An 18,232-nucleotide genomic window follows, 5' to 3' on the forward strand; every position below is an offset into this window, starting at 1 on the left:
CTGGGTTGCAGGAGTTCAGGTCTTAGTCCAACTAGTCTTTACAGTCATGAAAGCCCAATGACTGGAGCTGGTCAGAAACTGGAAATTCTGTTCCATGAGAAATTCTGCCTTTGAAATTTGGTTTTGTTCCAAATTTCCCCTGGAACAAAAATTCTGAAAGATTTCCATTCAGAACAATTCAAAGATTTTGTTTCAGTAATGTCAAACTGTTTCATTTCAATAAGGTGCAAACATTTCATTTTGATAAAGTCAAAGCATCGTAATTAAAATGTGGAACATATGGATTATACGGAATATTATCTGTAACTATAATGTAATATTAAAATTAAGATTTTAATTGGATATTAAAGTCAAAACAAAATGACTCAAAATGATAAAGTCAAACCAAACCTGGTTGAAAAGTGAGAAAATCAAAATGATTTGTTTCAACTTTTTCCTGTCAAAAATTTTGTTGAAATTGACATGTTCCTGTGACATGTTTAGGCTCTGACAAAATTGCATTTTCTGACAGAAAACTGTTCCATCAAAATTCTTCAAACAAACTCTACCAACAGCAAAATCTACCAAAAATCAGTGATATCCTCCAAGTTCACTGGAGCCGCAATGAGATTCACTCTTTTACCCATAAGAAATAAACAGGATAGTTTGATGTGTCTTGCTGCCTAGGACCCTATATGATAAATGACTATGGACAAATTTCTGCCCTGGCTTATACCCTGTTAACACAGTTACATGGAATATAATTCAGGGGAAAGTTTAGCACATTGTTTTTTCTTCAAGAGATCCGGACACCAAAACTTACTGAAGCCCAAGGCTGTGTTTTAAGAAAACCTGGTCAAAATTTTTCGTCAAAACATTTTGGACAATTAATAGCTTTTTAACCAAAACAAAATCTTTGGTGGAAACTTTGGTTTTGTTGAAAATTTCTGGTTTTTGGGGGGTGGGGGAGGCAGGGCTAAACAATGGAAATGAAGAACTGTAATTGTTTTGATAAAATGTTTTCATTTTCATTCAGATACATATTATTGCTTGGTTTTTTGGAAACCAGATCTCTCTTACCCCATACCATACCACTTTATTGAAAACGGTTTTCAAAAGCTAATCGTTTTCACATTACATTTTCATAGAAAAAGACATTTCACAGGAAGTTTAAAAAGACTATACATTTTTCAAAATGTCGAGGGAAAAAGAATTTACATTTTTTTGCCCCCATCTAGCTTTGAGCCATAAGAAAGGAAGAAGCTGACACAGAGGGTGGACTATCCCCCAGAGCATAAGGGGAAGTGGCTGAGAGAAGGATGGTGTTGTGGTTAAAGACATGAGCTGAGTCGCAGAAGATCTGGCTCCAAATACCACCTCAGTGAGTCACAGACTTCCTGTGTGACCTGGGGCAGTGCCTCTGTAAAAGGAGGATAATCCTGATTTGACTATGTAGTTTGTCAACTCCTCAGGCCAGGGACAGCCTCTTACAGTGTGTAGATGGCTGCTGCCATGATAGGACTCTGATTTCTATTGGAGTCTCTACTTCTAATTTAATCTGAATGGTCCTTGTGTACGTGAGCCTTGGCTGGCAGAGTTAAGCTCAGTTTTACGCACGATAACATGGTGCGTGGGGATTTCACCATCCTTTGCCTTTCGGTGGTACTGAGGGGAAACACTGATTGGCTGCTAGCTAGGGATGGTGGTGAGACAGCTGCAGACGCTATCCTGCTGTAGAAGACAGGGACTAAATTGATACAGACAGAGCTAGCAAACGGGCCTACATTTCTGTCTCAATTAAGGAGAAGTAAGGCAGATCACTCACGCAGCAGAACCAGAGCCATCTATCCCCCGAGCTGTTCATAATAGCAGAACGCTTACATCTCAGAGCTTGGGGTCGGGTCAGCTGTCCTTTACTCCTCTGCACAGGGGCTGTGAGAGGATGTGTCTACACTGCCACTGGAAGTGTGACCGCAGCATGCCCGAGCTAGCTGGAATCCAGCCAGCTCGGGTAACAACAGCAGCAGAGCCGTGACAGCACTGCTTTGCCATGTGAGCGCTCAGGCCGCCCGCCCACGCTAAAGCCCAAGCTGCTGCAGAGTCACTAGCTAGATTACAGCTAGCTCAGGTATGTCTGCAATGCTGCAATCAGACCTCTGTCCATAGTGTAGACAGGCCACCTGCATGGCCCTGTTATACCCATATTAATACAGACCAGGTCTGACTTTAAACCTCTCTGTCGTATCCACCCATGTAGCCCCCATCACCGTAGGATCTGAGAAGCTCACAATCTTCGCTGTATTTGTCCTCCCAACATGGCTGGGAGGTAGGGCAGTGCTATTATCCCCATCGTATGGGGGAAACTGAGGCACAGTACCATTTTTTTTTTAGGCACCATTGTGCTCCACAAAACTCCCATTGGCTGCTACCTAACCCTGTAGACACACACCTCAAATTGCTTGGCGCTTTTGTTTTTGGAGTAAAAGTAGCCTCGGTGCCTATATTTCTGCCTCTGCGCACGTCCAGTGCACCTCACTTTAGGTGCTGGGGCGCCATCTCCCACCTAAGCCCCAGGGCAATTCACAAACCGGGGAAGACAAGAGCTCGGCTGCCTAGGTCATGTGTGGGGCTCGATCCAGGAGGTGTCTTCAGAGGCCGCCCTAACTCCACACCAAATGGGAGGGGGAGGAGGACCCCCTTCCTGATAACACTGGACTGAAGATTATGGTATGCACCCGAGACCTGGGTGACTCCCAGTTCAAGTCCCTCTCTGCCAGATGAGGGGGAAGCGTTTGAACAGGGATCAGCCACCTCCCAGGGGAGAGCGCCCTAACCCCTGCACTGAAGGTTATCAGGGTGGCCCTCCTCTTCTCCCCACCTCCACAGCTGTTTTGCGTGGGGGCCTCCGAGCACCCGTAGCAGATCGACCGCCAAAGTCGTGTGCTGGGCCTGAACGCCTATCTTCCCCCCGTGCGTGAATCATAAGAAGAGCCAGGTGCCCCCCTTGCAGCCCGGACTTGGGCACCAAGCCCAGAGCAGGGGAGGACATAGCACTCTCATTGGCAGCCCCCTTGGCTAGCTCCCATTCCATGTGTCCCGGCTTCGTTTACTACATTCTAAGGTGTCAGCATCAACACCTTCCTTCTATAGAGAGCCTTGGTGCCCAACTTGGTTTTGTGGAACATAATATTGTTCCTGTGGTTTTCGTCACAACGCCTAAGCCCCTTCTGCAGGTCCAAGCCTGGGAGACTAAGTGACTTGTCCAAGGTCACTCAGAAAGGCTGTGACACAGCGGAGCTTGCCTGTGGGTCTCTCTCTCTCCCTCAGCCTCCGGGCGAGTGCCCCAACCGCTGAACTGCTGCAAGTTTCTCACGCAGACAAGCCCACAGAGACTCGGATGGCTTCAGAAACCCGCCCTAACAAACGGATGTTTGCACAGGACATGAAAGCCTCTCAGCGCTCCAGCTGAGCAGGCCAGGGGGGTGCTCCGTTAGCTCGCTGGCAGGGTTGCTGTCTGTCTGCCCCAGTTCATATCTCGCTGCAGGATACAGGCAGATTTAACAACAGCGTGTAAATCTGCCTGCAGCGTCTCACAGACAGAATGCAGGGTCACCGACTGTTTAGGTGCAGGGAGAACATTAAACTGCCTCTGATCTATGGAAAATGAGAAAGCCGCTAAAATACCATGGGCAGCGTCTTGCTGGGGCTCTGTCTGCTCGATCCTAACCCAGAACCAGGGGGGCCTGCTGCATTTTCTCTTGCAAGGCTGGCATTGGCCCAGCAGAGAGGCTGAAAGGAAGGTGGCAATGCCCAGGGAGAACTCTGTACTGCTGCCCTTACTATGTTTGAGGATCCGGGAATGGCACAGGCAGGGCATGGGAGCCTCCCTGCTCCCATCTGAGACCGCACTTCCTGGCAAGGAGCTTGGTAAAGTGATGAAGCCGTCTCTTTGCACCCGCGTGCATATCTGCTCCAGCTTGAGTGGAGCTGATCTCACCAGAAATGTCTTAATTGCTGCCTCAAAGGCAATTGTCTCTTGTCCTATCTGAGTTTATCTTGACAGGCTCAGTTCAGTTACCCACTCTCTCATAATAGGAAAAAAGTTCCCTGTGGTGAGAGAAGGAGGTGATGTCACTGCAGAGAAACCTTTCTGATAACTTAGTAATGTCTAGGACCCAAAGCCTCAGCACTTTGCTCAGGCAAAGCTCCTGGATGCTTTGCTTGAGCCAGGACCTGGCCTGTTGGCTTCAGTGGAGCTTGGAAATGAGGACGACTTAGTAAATAATGAACGAATTGAGGACCCTGGGCCATAGGTCCAGGGCAGAGCAAGACACCCAGCTCAGAGGTGCTCCGCTCCAGCGTGGGCTGCAGCCCGGCCGCATGCGTCTGCAAACTAGCTCCTGACGGTGGTGCGCATGCAAACACCCAGTCCTTTCTGGAGAGCTGCAAACACTGAAGCTCCAACGGGCCAGCCCAGTGTGAGTCCAGGTCACATAGTCATGTTCTCCCTCTTGATTGGCTTCGGATACCTTACACACCTGTCTGAGTATGAAGGGCAGGTATTATTCTTCAAGGGCCTCCAGCAGAATGGGTTGGAGGAGGGCCCACTGGTCAGGGCGCTAACCTGGGACTTGGGAGACCCAGGTCTGAGTCCCTGTCCCACCACAGACTTCCTGGGAGCTCCTGATGCCTGCATGGGGCAGTAATCGCAGTGGAGCAAAACTGGGCATATTTTGGGGAAAGGGGAAAACCTGTCTTTCAAGCTTGTCCCAGAATTCTCCAGGGGCTCAGCTCAGTCTCTGCCCCAGCAGCTTTGCCAGCCCACAAATCAGACCTGCAAGAGGCCCCTCGTCCTGCTTCCAGTTTCCAATCAGCTCTTGCAAACCCCCAGGCAAGGCCTGCGAGCCCCAGTCACAAACACATTCTCTATCCATTAGCCGCTGAACAAGACCTAGTGGAAAAGATTGTTGGGCTCTGTTTGAACTGCAATCAACGCTGCTCTTGGCACAGACGGCTCAGGGAAATCCTCCGCGGAAGGATGCTCAGGAAGTGAAATCAACCCTGGGCTTAAACTCCACACTTGGTGCCCTTGGTGGAAACAAAAGGGCCTTGTTATCCCAGCCACAGCCACCTCCAAAACCCCTCCGGTCGGAATTGTGCAACCATGATACAAGTTGGGATTGCAGCACAGTGAAAAGACTGCTGACAGGCTAAGGAACTTTCCTCGCACGGAACCCTGCAATCAAGTCCTTCCCTGGGGGATCTTTGGCTTCACACTTACAACTCAGCACAGCAAGCAGCCTGGCACAGGGAGATGCTCCCTTGTCAAAGCCTCAGGAGACAGCCAGACACCGGGAGGAGTGACTCCCAGGAGGGGGATCAAAGAAGTGCCTGGATCCCCGAGTTTCTGCAGGGAACCGCAGCATTTGTCAAACACCTGAGTTAGTCGGACAAGGAGAGAGGAGCACTTCCCTGTGATAGGAAGGAAAGTGAGCTACTGACAAATGCCCACACTGGGCGTGGCAATATTTGACCATTGTTAAATGTCAAACTGAGTTGTGTTGTTGGGGTGGCGGTGTGGGAGCAGAGGCTTGTAGTGCACATGGAATGTGCTGAACTGAAAGCCCTGGACACTGACACCCTCCAGCGCCTTGTCTCCACGAGGAGAAGGGTGTGTTCATAACACGTGTTAAAATCCCACAGCAGACAAGGCAAGTTGTTGTTTTAACACATTAGCAGGTTGAGGTAAACCCTAGGCTCCCCAGCTGACGTGTGAAAATGACAACGTGCCCTGTCTACCCTAGGATTTTAACACACTAGTGCACACGTGTTAGACTGTAAGCTTGTTGGGGCCGAGCCCATCTCTGTTCAGTGGTTGTACAGCGCCTAGCACAATGGGGTCGTGTGCCATGACCGGCTTCCTAGGTGCTACCACAATAAACACTTTTTTCCCTAGTGTAGACATAGCCTTGGCTTAGGAAGGGGATCTGGGGGTGCTCAGCAACTCAGAGAATCAGGCAGAAATGTGCAAGCACAGACTCAAGGGCAGAGTGCCTTCAGCCCGGGGAAACAGGCAGACTCTCGACTCTGGTCCTTTCCCATGGGCTGATACAAGAGCTTAGGCCAGTTCTGCCTCCGTAGGCTAACGGAGACCAGGGAGGAACCTACGTCAGAGAGGGCTGAAGCTGGAATGAAGGTCTTGGAAGTACTGAAGTCCAGGGGTCGGCTGGATGGGAGTGCTGGCTTTCACCCTGACAAAGTGACTCAGGTTGATGCTCTTTGGGACAGGGGGTGTCTCTTTGTTCTGTGTCTGTACAGCACCTGGTGCCATGGGGACCTGGCCCATGGCTGGGGCTGCTAGGTGCTACCGTAATACACCTGCTATATAATGTACAGCACCTGGCGCCATCTGGTCCAGGGCTGGGGCTCCTAAGTGCTGCAGTAATACAAATAATATATAACCATAGCAACAGGGGCCATCAGCAAAGCCCTCACTAATTACAGGGGAGCACGGTGGCACGTCTGCCCCAGGGGGCAATGGTGTGTTGAGCTCCTGCTTTTGGCCGAGGGAGGGGTGTTAGAGAGTGCAGAAGTGCAGGGTGTGAGGTGGCTTTCACCTTCTTCCCGCAGAGCCGGCGCCATTGGGGGCCCTAAGCAGGAATATCTCCCCCCCCCATACTAAAACAGGCAAGTTCTCATAATAAAAAGCAAATAGGGCCCCCCTTGAGTTGCTCGGGGCCCTAAGCAATTGCTTTGTCTGCTTCTGCCTAGCGCCGGCTCGGTGTCCCTGCCACCCGCAGACCAGCCAGATGGACCAAGGCAAGCGGACGATGGCTGCAGGCGTAGCTTCTTGCCAGGAGGGGCCACTCTCTACCCAGCTGCAGAAACTTCTCCTTCTACCCCCGCCTCCAGGAGGCAGATAAATGGGGGTTGGGGGCCCCAGGACTGGGGAGGCCTGGGAGAGTGGGGTTTGGAGAGGGAGTGCCTGGGAGGAGGAAGGCCCTTGGGAAAGGGGATTGGGACCAGGAGGAGGAGGCTCTTGGAGGAGCCTTAGAAGGGGGAGACCTTACAGAGGCTAATGGGGGGAGGCCTTGGGGATGGGAAACAGAGACAGGGGGACAGGTGACAGAAGGCTGGAGGGCGGCAAGGAGGAACCTTGGGGAGAGGGGGCTGGCTGCTTACTTGCCCTGAGATGGTAGCAGCCTTTGGCCACTATTGAGCACTGCTGAACTCACACCACAGACGCAAGAGGGCCCAGTCCAGGACCAGCCCCCAGAGCCAGCCGCTCCCCCCTCCTTTCAGAAGGGACAGGGATGGGTGACACAGCGACCAAGTCACACCCACCGAGGGATCCAAGCTCAAGAGGAGCCGCTGCACCAGCTGGCCTGGAGCCCTCACTGTCAGTGAGCCAGGGGCCTCTGGATGCCTTTCCCTGAGATCGTAACCAGGCCCTCCTCTAGCCAGCTCCCCGTACAGGATCCTAAAAGGAACAGAAGTGGTTGATCGGCTAATGGAGGTTCTGGGAATCCGGGCATCTGGCCCAGCTGCCCTTCTTATGACCGGCTCAGTCAGTCACCAAAGAACGCCCCGAGGTCCCCGCCAGGATCAAGGCCCTTGTTCTATTTAGGCTCTGATACCGTGCTCACCACTGTGGCATCAGTGCACTGGGTGCTGCCCAAACCGGAGATAAAGACAGCCCTGCCCCCGACGCGGACAGTGCAGCAAAAGCTGCTCTAGACGTGACACCCGTCCAGGCATGGAGGAGCCAGCCTTTACCCCTGCACTTTGGGATGGCAGGAGGCCTTGCTCCCTGCTCACAGCCCGCTCGCTCCCTTGTCTCCAGGGATGGAGCTTCTGATTTGTGCAGCAGTAACTGCGAAGAGCCCCGGGCCATCAGCCTGGGCCCTTACAAGGCACCGTGCAGTGGGTCATTTCTCATATGGCTATGGCAGAGCAGGGCACAGCCCACTTCTGGACAGGGCATGCAAAGATGGCCTATACCCCCAGCCTGAGCCTACTCTAGGCTAGGCCGGGCAGGGCCAGGTCAGGACAGTCCTTCTGCAAGCAGCTTGCAGGCTGTTCTAAGTTGTGCTTGCTGCCACTAGCCCCATGGGATGCAGGGACTTCCCAGTCATACCCCTTACATCTGGGGCAACCCTCCCTTGGTCACCATAATCTATTTGTGTTGCAATGAAAAGCTGCTGCACTAGACCTGAAGACCTGGGCCAACCTATCTATGTAACACTGACATGCATGAGGAAGAATAGTCCAGCACTTAGGACACTAGGCTAAGGCTTGGGGTCAAGTCCCAGCTCTTCCACTGGCTCCCTGTGTGACCTTGGGCAAGTCACCTAGCCTCTCTGTGCTTCCATTCCTGCTGTGGACAATGGGGATAAGAGCACTATCCTACTTCCCAAGAGTGTAGGAGGATCAATACGAGTGTGAGGTGCTTAGATACTCAGGTGAGGGAGCCAGGTCAGTACCATCGATAGAGGGAAGAGACATAGCTAAGAGCATGACTTGTTGGTTCCCAGAGGCTCTCAGAATGACTGATTGGGTATTGTCCTGTTTCTCTGAACACTTTGCTTATGGGAGTCATTAGGAAAAAATAAAAACAACCTTGTTTTCCTACGGGAGCAATGAGTGAGGCCCTACATTCTGCACCGGGAGGCAACATAATCCCTCTGATACCCATCCTCTACCCCCAGGTTTTATCCAGCTCTCACTTACCCCAGCATTAATCAGGAGGAACTTTCTGAAGTCAGTAGAGTGACACAGGTATCAAGGAAGACCAGAATCAGACCCTATTGTCTATCTAGGTTCCTTTCTTGGTGCCCAACTACCACAGTGAGGGCTGCCTAGATATGACACTTGTCCTTCAACAAGGGCAAGTGCAGAGTCCTGCACTTAAGACGGAAGAAACCCGTGCACTGCTACAGACTAGGGACTGAATGGCTAGGCAGCAGTTCTGCAGAAAAGGACCTAGGGGTTACAAGAAGCTGGATACGAGTCAACAGTGTGCCCTTGTTGCCGAGAAGGCTTACAGCATTTTGGGCTGTATAAGTAGGGGCATTGCTAGCAGATTGAGGGACTGATCATTCTCCTCTATTCAGCATTGGTGAGGCCTCATCTGGAGTACTGTGTCCAGTTTTGGACCCCACACTAAAAGAAGGATGTGGAAAAATTGGAGAGAGTCCAGCGGAGGGCAACAAAAAAGATTTAGGTTGGATATTAGGAAAAACTTTTTCACTAGGAGGGTGGTGAAGCACTGGAATGGGGTCCCTAGGGATATGGTGGAATCTCCTTCCTTAGAGGTTTTTAAGGCCTGGCTTGACAAAGCCCTGGCTGGGATGATTTAGTTGGGTTTGGTCCTGCTTTGAGCAGGGGCTGGGACTAGATGACCTGCTGAGGTCCCTTCCAACCCTGAGATTCTATGATTCTGTGATTATAGATCATTAGTTTTATACTTGCCATTCTCAGCCCAGTTTAGATGGATCCTCACTGTAGCTCATCAGGTGTGTCGGAGTGCTGACACATCTACCGTATGTAACATCTGGGACCCATCCTCCCTGTTGCACGGACACATCTACCGTATGTAACATCTGGGACCCATCATTAATCTTCTCAGTCACCAGGGGAACTGTAACAAGTCCTGGATACTCATGTGCATATGTGAGAGAGTTAAGGGTCACGAGTCCCCTTAATAAAGGTCAATGGAAAACATATAGGGAGTTATCCCATGGCTCACACTCTAGAGAGTGTGTGTGTGAGATTTTTTTATTTAGAGCCTACAGTGTTCTAGGCCCAATGCAAACGGGCAAGAAGATATGGGCCTCTTCTGGAAGAGATTACAATCTGAGCTATGGGTCTGTGAGCTTCGGTGCTTGCAGACAGGTGCTACGGTACTTGCCTCCTGCCAGGGTCCCGCTGAGAAGCGACATGAAGCTGAGTCTTTAACGTGCCACCAGGCTGCTTATATTGGAAGGAAACAGCAGCCCTGCAATGGAAGATGAGGGGACACCGGGACTCAGGGACTGAAGTCATGGCCCGAACGAAAGCAATAGAAAAACACCAATTGACTCCAGTGGGGTCAGATTTCCTGGCTTCTAGCTTAGGTACACCTTTGTAAGATTACAGCAGGTCTTTTGTGTGCGTGTGTGTTGGGGGGTGTTTGTCTCTTTCTGTCGCGTCCCTGGAACAACATCTAACTTGGCAATGCAGAAACAGCCGAATTAAGCCAAAACATGTGGCATCCTGCAGAATCCAGTAGGCTTGGGAGCACTGATGGTGAATCCCAAAGAAGTTGAGTTGGGGATGACAGGTAGCACATACCCCAGCATCATATTTTCCATCCACCCCTGCTCTTTAGTTTTAGGAATAATACAGCGCACTTAATTTTTCTGCAGGCTCCTTCATGCAGTGCACCACCAGCGAGATAATCACAAGCTCATGAGAACAGGGAAATTAGAAGAGAGGAAATGACTCAAGCACTTAAAGGGAGTGTTAAAGATGAACGGGGCAGTACACATATCACCTGGGTGATACCATAATTTGAGATTCTTAGTTCAAGATAAGTGAAAAATTCTGTACACATTCTGGGCCAGATCTTCATCCGATGTAAACGGACATATCTCTGTTGACTTTAGTGGATCTACCCCAGCTGAGCACGTGGTCCAACGCATTCAGTGAATAGAGCCTCCATTTCTGCTTGCAGGACATTTGTGACTTACACCAATTTATTTATTTTGAAAAATTTACCAACTTTTCTTGCACCTCTTTAAAAATTCTGTGTCTTGACTGTGTACTATTCTCTGTAAGCAGCTGAGCTGAGTTAGGCAGCTAAGTCGTGTGTATTGTTTCTCTTCTCAGACTGGAGGAGCATGGGAGAACTTCACAGCATAAATAATTGCACGTGCGGTTTCCATAAAAATTTACATGAGCTACTTTGAAGTTTGCTTCCCATGAACTTTCACATCGTTGACACCCAGTCATTCAGAGTGAGCACCAACTGGAGCTAAGAATGCCTAAGTCTTTGAGTCCTTGGCCATCCCCTCCCTACAAGAGGGTAGGATCTCACTTTCCATGTGGTTGCTCGCTTCCTGATTAAGAAAGCATCTCTTGATGGTGGCAGTCTGTCAGGGCAGTCACGACCAAGGGTCAGAGCAGAGTCAAACCTAAGGCCGGGAATAGTAGAGGAGTTCATAATCAGCTTCCAGACCAGGGTGGATACTAAGAGTCAGAATTCAAGTCAGGCTCCAGGTCAAGAGGCAAAGTCCAAATCAAGCCAAGGTCCAAGCCAGGAGCAGGAATGGTTGTGACAGCTACAGCAAATCCACACTGTTCATAGAATTATAGAATACCAGGTTTGGAAGGGACCTCAGGAGGTCATCTAGTCCAACCCCCTGCTCAAAGCAGGACCAATCCCCAATTTTTGCCCCAGATCCCTAAATGGCCCCCTCAAGGATTGAACTCACAACCCTGGGTTTAGCAGGCCAATGCTCAAAACACTGAGCTATCCCTCCTCTCCTGTTGTTTAAATATTTCCTGGAATGCCCCTTGGGTTTATAGAGGGTGGGGAGCCAATCAGGAGCCACGAGGCTGCTGCCTGTCAGACTCCTTGAGGCAGGACTTCCCATGGTCTGTGGACACAGAGAGTGACGGGCAATGGAGTGCTAACTAATTGCAACTGCCGCTGGGAGGCAGCGTGGTGCAGTTAACTACCTAGATGCTCTGCAGACCTGGGTTCTAGACCTATAGGATCTTACACAATCTCACTGGTCATTGCTCAGTCTGTGATTTTCTCTTCTTGGGGAGGACTGTTAAGACAACTTTGGTGTGACATGACATCCTCTGATTCCCAGATCCCTTTAACTTTTACATTTGACCTCTGTGTAGTGCAAAGATGGCTCTAGATTCACTGGCTGATGGTGGGCAAAGGCCAAGGGCCCATGCTGTTTCACTTCTTCCTGTCAGGAGCCTTTCGTACCATCGCTTGAGAAATTTTGGGCCCCAGCTGCAGCAGAAGAACCCACTCTGGAGGGTTCCAGAGGGCTGTTCTGGGTAACTGCTCTCTTGTGGGGTTCCAGGAGGCTGTGTTCTGTCATCCCCCCACTGCCCAGTGTGATCTTAGGCCCCGTGGGGAGATAGTGACACACCTTGGGCTTTTGGGATTCTGAGGAGAAGCAGTTCTAGTGTTGTTTTCAGCAGGTCCAGGTGGTGCAGTGCCTTTGTTTTCTTAGTATCTGGACGAGATAAGGACATGGCTGAAGCTTAACTAAGGGGAAGGGTGGTCCTGTAGCCCACTCAGGACATATGGGTTTTCTTCCTGGTTCTGTTTCAGGCCCTCAGTGTGACCAGGGTCACTTCCCTTAGGGAAGGATCTCCTGTCCTGGTTCCAGCACCTTTGCACCTCCTGAGTAGTGCAACGAGGCCAGAATGTAGCCATAGCTGCCTACTTAGGGATTCCTCCAGCCATGGGAACTCAGCTAGTATAAAGCTCCTGCACCAACCGCTGGACTGAAAGTGGTTGCAAGTCTCTGGCCCTGGGCCGGCGCAAAGGCTGCTGCTTTGCCGCAAGATGCCTTTGCAAAGGCAAAATGTTCACTGGAATCTTGATTTGCAACTATATTCCGCAGTCTGCCCAGCACATGGCATGGCTCTCCAAGTGCTGTGTGGATCAGTGGCTGGCGAGTTCATTCCTTCAGCCCACGCTGACTCCCAGACTGCTACAGGGAACAAAGTGTGACCAGTTCTCTTCCAACTACAGAGCAGTGTGACGGAGCAGTAAGAGACCCTGTGATCAGCAGGGCCGTCATGTGCTATAGGGCAGGAGGAGCAGTTGACGCTGCTCGAGCGTCCATCGAACAAAGGTTCAGACAAACGAAGCACCACAAAGAGAGACCCCTGGGGGGGGGGTTGTATGACCTTAGTAAGCTGCTGGTGGACAGGAAAACACTCTTGAACAATTGTACGGGCCTTCACCGGATGCTGACACATGGGGAATGTTCGGACATCAGTGATAAAGCCCTCTAGGTTGAATGGGACAACATCTGTCAAATTGTGCAATATGGGAAGCACTCTCCACTCCAGGTTCTCCAGTTCAGTCACAATGCAGAGCTGAAGGCCACTCTTCCTGATGTGTGAGCAGCTTTGAAGATTCTGCTCACCCTGCCGGTCAGAGTCGCGAGTGGGTGAGTGCAGCTTTTCGAAGCTCAGGCTCACTAAAACACACCTTCGGTCGACGATGGCCGACGAGAGACTGTGATCGCTGGCTATTTTACGGCTTGAAAATGCCATTGGGCCAGTCTTTGGATCTCTCTGACGCTGCGCTTTAGTTTGCAAGGGCCAAAGGTGAGAAAAGCAACGGTTTGAACTACAGGACTCGAGTTAACGTTCTAAGGCTGTTACCTACCGTGACACTATTTAATACTGGTCCACCCAAGGTTGGTGCACAGTTCAATGTCTTGATGTTAGAACATTTCACTTATTCTTAAAATTAAAAAGTTTCTACAAGCTTAGAGGAATTTTTTTTATTTGCTTATATGTGGCATGAATAAATACAGATTTACAGATCCTAGCATGCAAATGTATCGTCTTATGTGACAGGGATAAATTAGGCATGCAAATTGTGTATCAAAGTTGTGAAATGGGCTACACATGCAATAAAAAATAAGGCATTCAAAAGTTTAACAAATAGGGGGGAGGCGCTGAAGATGCTCCTCACCTGGGGTGCCATTCGGTCTAGGGTCTCTCCCCATGCCTGTTCCAAGTGATTCTTCAGACTCTAGGCTGACCTCTTGTGGTTAAACTCAGCCCACTGGCTTGCCCCGGGTTTTGTGTCCTTTTATGATACAGAAGTGCCATTATGCCCAATGGAAAACACACATTCTTATGCAAGTAAGAAGAGGAGACTAAGCCCACAAACTCTGTCATGCTTCTCCCCTAAAGTCAGCTGCTGGGCTGGAGACAGGAGAGGACTTCAGAGATGATATACGATAGTTCTTCTGTCTTTTCCCAAAGCAGCTACTGGTGGAAGAAGGGCCTTTTGGAGGGAGGAGATCCACCTGCCAGAGTGCTTTCATTTTCCAACCTAAGCATTATTTCTGTTAAGATGCGTCTGAAAAACCTGAGGACCCTTGCTCTAATGGACGCAGCTCAGAAGGAAAGTCCTCATGGTTGCTTTGTCTGAATCCAAGTCCCTCAAGATTCCAAGTTCCTCAGCTACTTAATAGCTTCTTCTCAACTCCCCTTATACTGTGCTCCATAACCCCACCTTATGGCCCATAAATCACATTAATAATACAGAGCTAGCCTTGTCACAAGATAAATTCTGCGCCAGCAGATTGTAAATTGATGTCACATTATCCCTGTTTTATAGACGCCTCTTCTACTTCCGCAGCTTTCTATCCTGTAAACATTCAGTGGAAATGAATTTTCTTTTTACCTGTATTCCATCAAATGTGATTTATAAGGAACAATAATGCCCTTAATGGCAAGCTGTCAAATCTCAAACAGGTCAAAGGTGAGAGATGAAAATGGGGAGAATTCAGAGGAACTCTTCAGGCCATGCTAATTCCGAAATAATTTTTTTTCCCCTTCCATCTGTCATAAAAAATGTATATGCTTGTGAGAGTTTGATCGGGTGGGGGAGCGTTTTTCCCTTTGTCTACATCAAAGCCTACATACCTGCAAATTCCTAGAAGTCATTCCGTGCGTGTTAATCTCCAGCATATATATAAAAATAATTATCTCCCCTAAGGGGCCAGGGCTGGAAGAGTCTTGATTGTGATTCCATCAGGTTCCAAACGGTTCCTGCTAAGGATATCAGGACTAAGGGTGTCTCCAGCAGCAATTAAGAACTTGGAGGCACCTTGTTACAGAGGCCACAGCCTCCACCCTGCCCCCTCATGACATGGGGTGGCCCTGCAGCACCCTGCCTCAGTTTCTCGGAGGTTTCCAAAAATAATCCACTCGCTGCAAAATTCTTTAAACAAGCTCCCTCCTCCCCGCTCCTGGGGTCCAGTTCATTTAACATAGCCCAGCTCCCAAAGTGAGCTCCCTTTCACCCACCCTTAAGTTTAGAGTTTCACAGCCCTCCTCCTGGGACTGCGTCCTTTAAGACCTGGCATCCGTAGCCCGCAAACTCAGCACTTTAGTGCAGGGTTTCACAGCCCTCTGGGGACCAGGTACTAGCTGAGCTATTGCTTTCAGCATCCCCTCACAGCCTTTCTGCAGCCATTCATCACCACCACTTCCCCTTTGTCCCGCAGCCTCTGGGCTAGATAAGGTAGAGACCTGATTGGGTCACATGATCTTCATTTCCCCCACCTGGGGCTGAGACCCATCTCCCTGTAAAGGGCAAGCCAGCCTATCACACTCCTGTACTCCAGGGACATATATCCAGCCCTAAAACCGGCAGCACGGATAGCGTGATTCCTTCCTGCACTAAGATTTGTCCATTGCCCTTTCTTCCTCCTTCCATAGTAACCTTCTTCACCTTCGGCAGACATGATTTTCCCTGGGAGGTCAGCAAGGAAAACTGAGTTACTTTAAATAACCCAGATGTGGGCATGGGGCAGGGCTGGAGGGGCTTTCAGAACCCCAGGCAGGCTCTGAGCATCGGTAGAGACAAAGCAGGAGATGGACTATGAGGCTTGAAACAACTGGAGCCTTTCCGGTGACTTCAGTTGGAAGCTGGATGGCGGCCACAGTGGGCATGTTTTGTTAACGTGGCGGCACTTTCCCTCTGCGGGATCTATCTGGTAACGTCAAGAGGAAAGACATTCAGGTGTAGTGTTAGGATAAATGTTGTCAAGTCCAGCAGTGGCACAAGAAGCCAAGGGAGGGTATGCAAGGGCCCTTGATGGAAAGGTTCACGGTCAAGCCTGATGCTATGCAGCAGGGATAACAACGCTACTTTGCCTTGTTGTCCGAGACACCCAACGCACGTCACACACAAGTAATGAAATTCCCACCCTCTCTGTGCGCGCACGTGTGAGATTATCCCTGTTTTAAAGGGAGGGGTACGTGAGGAGCAGAGGGGCAAAGGACCTTGCCCACAGTCCCACACAGAGTGAACAGCAGAGCTAGGCCCAGGATGGCTGGTGGTTCAGGTGTTGGCCTAGTGTAACACCTCCTAAGTGTACCTCAGCGTGTTTTTGTATTTTGACCTGGATGATATGACTCTTAGCTAAAGCTGTGGAGCAGACTCATTAATCTCTAAGTGGTCTCGGTGCCACTAGATGGGACAGAACACCACACCCCACCCAGGAGGTGTGTGGGTTACACTAGCACCTAGAAGACCTAGGTTCAAATCCCAGCTCTGCCACCAGTTCCCTTGGCAAGTCACTTTGTCTCTCTGTATCTGTTCCCTAGTCACAGGACGTAACAGTGGTGTTACGAGATGCTAAGGCGATTGGGGTTGCGTGAGGACCACTGACTGACTTGAATGGGAATTCCTTATACCCTGCCTGGGGAAAAGTAGCTCCCAGGGGTCTTGCTTCTGAGTCCCCGGCTCCCTCGCCATTAGACTGCATTGCCTGTGTAGCAGAGGGATCGTGACACCAATCGTGCCAGGAGAGGGCATGCTTGAAATCTCTTTCAACCCAAAGGATTCTGAGGGGCCAGGGATTAAAATAGCCCCTTCTCCCCTCCTTGTTCAATCTGTGACAGTGTCGACCTAGTGAGGTGTGTGCCACGACCTGCTCTGGCTGGACAGAGCTCCGCATGGCTATTAGGTCCTGCCATGGCGAGGGCCGTGGTCCACCATGGCAGGGCTAAACGACAGCAGCTACTTTGGGGGAGCCTTCCACAGTGGCACTTCCAGGAGCGTGTGGACTCAAAACCAGACAAGGAAACCAGCTGCGACTCCCTGGAGATTACTGAATAGCAGCCGGTGCTGGAGGAGCACTGAGACCCTCCCTGGCAGCTCTAATTGCCGCAAAACTACCTGAGCCAACTCCCACTGTAGAATCAGCCTGCTGCCTTCTAAGCGCCATTCCCCAGTACTGCTCTGCAGAGAACCTACCGAAAGGCCCAGCCATTCCCGTCACTTTTGACCATCGTTTGCAGGAGAAAAACCAAGAGTTTCTCTTGATCTTTTAATCCACCATGGCTCCTTTCCCTCTTTCCCTCGCTCTCCTTCTGCAAGCCCAGTAATTATAATTTATAGCACCTGCTTGCTTTGAAACTCCTTGGATTCCTTTCATCTGGCAGAGGAACAGACGCAATGCCCATCTGCTTTAGGTAAGAGCTCGCAAACCGCAGAGTCGTTAATTAGACTGACACACGACTGTTCCAGAGTACACATGGCATTCTGCTACCGCACCTATAAACCGCTGGTAACCAGACACCCTGCCAGGAGATCTCAACGGGACTGGAACATTACATAAGAGGCTGGCACCCGGTCTGCTTTGGCCAGACGTTGCCATCACGTGTACGTGCTCTTCTCTCTAATCTCTCCTGTTGCGTTTCAGAATGGACACAAAAGGCAGAGCAAGCCCCTGTGAGAAGCAGCCCCTCCGGAGCAGGCAATTGGGCCGTTTTATAAGGCTCTGGGTTTTCATTTCTTTTTAAATCCAAATTCCTCTTTCCATTTGTCTGGCTACTCTTTGCTGACAGCTCCCCAGAGCTCTGTAGGGTTCCTGCTCCCCGCAGCAGTGGATGATGGAGGTGATTCTAAAACAGAGCGCCTCTGGCTGCAGAGTGATTGAACTTGCAACCAGGGGTGTGCCACAGATCTCAGAACGAGGGGGGATATGGTGCTGGTGGGATGGGAGGGGCAGATGAGGTGGGGGGAACAAGGTGCATTTCCTCCTGCAGGAGGCAGCTTTAAAACCACCACCCCCGACCCAGAAATTTCAAACAGGTGAGTCTAAATTCAGCAGGGGCCCAGGGCAGCGGGAGGGGAGGACCAGGGACCCAGCAGGGGAAGGACAGAGAAAGTCGGCTCGGCAGGTGAACAACGCTGCAGGAGCATAGCATCGGGCGGGCAGCAAGCAGCCGCAGCAGCACCAGTGCAGGGTGGCTGCGGGCAGGAGGAAAAGCTGTGTCTCCATCTCTGGCACCGGTTATGACACCTGCTCCCTAAGGCCAGCTTGTCCCCATGGCATAGACAGGATCAAGCATATTAACGCCTGCTGCAAGGAAACGCCCAGCAGGGGTCGGTCATGGATTGTGCACTCCTAATTCACATGCAACCACAGCTGAGTGATGCACAATGAATAAACCCCATGCAGTTGCTGGAGCGGGGTCC

At 50.5% G+C, this 18,232-nt stretch overlaps 1 protein-coding gene across 1 annotated transcript in view; it reads right to left on the bottom strand.

Annotated features, from left to right (window-relative positions):
• Nucleotides 1-18,232, bottom strand: part of LGR6 (leucine rich repeat containing G protein-coupled receptor 6) — a 202,899-nt gene that overhangs the window by 70,998 nt on the left and 113,669 nt on the right. The window lies entirely within an intron of this gene.

This window comes from Eretmochelys imbricata, chromosome 21 (genome assembly GCF_965152235.1).
Source record: "Eretmochelys imbricata isolate rEreImb1 chromosome 21, rEreImb1.hap1, whole genome shotgun sequence".
Classification (NCBI taxonomy): Eukaryota; Metazoa; Chordata; order Testudines; family Cheloniidae; genus Eretmochelys; species Eretmochelys imbricata.